This window comes from Tupaia chinensis, unplaced genomic scaffold (genome assembly GCF_000334495.1).
Source record: "Tupaia chinensis unplaced genomic scaffold, TupChi_1.0 Scaffold000330_1, whole genome shotgun sequence".
Classification (NCBI taxonomy): Eukaryota; Metazoa; Chordata; class Mammalia; order Scandentia; family Tupaiidae; genus Tupaia; species Tupaia belangeri.
The window spans coordinates 1756463-1757651 of NW_006159824.1; the positions used below are offsets into that span (position 1 = coordinate 1756463).

A 1189-nucleotide genomic window follows, 5' to 3' on the forward strand; every position below is an offset into this window, starting at 1 on the left:
TGATTTCTCATTTTCTATCTCTCTCTGTCACTCCAGTGAGTGCACATGCCCTATAACTAAAATATCCCTTAAAATTATTTTATTTATTATTATTTAAATTTTCTATAGGGCATGTGCATTCATCAGAGAGAGAGAGAGAGAAAGAGAGAAAAGAGAAAGTAAGCCACCAGGTCCAGGACTTGAACCATAGTTGGCCATATGGGAATTCATCACCTTAACTACTGCACCACCTGCTGGCCCCTCCAAATGGCTATTAAACCAAAGGAAGGAAGCTTACCTCAAATAATCAATGAGAAAATATAACTCAAACTCACAATGTGATAGCATTCCATACCTACCCAAATGGCTAAAGTAAAAGAGACAGAAATAGCTTTTTTTTATGTATTTGAGAAGATATGGAAGTTATAACACATACACTGCTGAAAGGAGTGGAAATTGGGACTTTGAGAAATACTAAAACTGAACTCTATGATCCATCAGTTTCGTTTCCTGTATATACTTAACAGAAGTGCACACACAACAATTTTCATAACAGCACTAACACTCATAGCCTCGAACTGAAAACAACTCAGATGCCCATTAATAGCAGAAATGAAAAGTAAATTGTGCCTTCTTTACATAATAGTGTGCTTTACGGCAACGAGAATGAGCTGCTTGCTATGTGCACTAGCACGGGGAAAACTACTGTTCAGAGAGTGAAGTCAGACGGAAGTGAGTACGTGGTCGTATCTACACGTTTAGAAAATACGTGTGTTCAGAACAGGTGAAACTAATGGAGGCTGTCAGGAGACAGGATAATAGTCTTAGAAGAGAAAGGATTGAAAGAAAATACAAGGAGCTTTCTGGGAAGCTGGTAACTTTTTTTTTTTTTTTTTTTTTGAAAAGTTTTTGCTACAGGGCACGTGCGCTCCCCAGAGAGACAGAGGGACAGAAAGCGAGAAATCACCCCCCAGGGGGATGGCCATGTCGCAATCCCTTCTTCTCCTTTCTCCTCTCAGGATCTTGGGCACGCACTCACACGTGCCCGGCATGAGTTTAAGCCACCGGGTCCGGGACTCCAACTGCGGTTGACTACGTGGGAGTCCAGCGACATAGCCATTATGCTAACTGCTGGTCTCAGCTGGTAATGTTTTTTTTTTTGTTTTTTTTTTTCTGATGTGAGTGCTCATTATATAGGCATTTAACCTTA

The 1189-nt window shown here is 40.5% G+C and overlaps 1 protein-coding gene across 1 annotated transcript in view; it reads right to left on the bottom strand.

Annotated features, from left to right (window-relative positions):
• Positions 1-1189, bottom strand: part of LOC102494779 (arachidonate 12-lipoxygenase, 12S-type) — a 13830-nt gene that overhangs the window by 2305 nt on the left and 10336 nt on the right. The gene's annotated exons all lie outside the window — the stretch shown is intronic.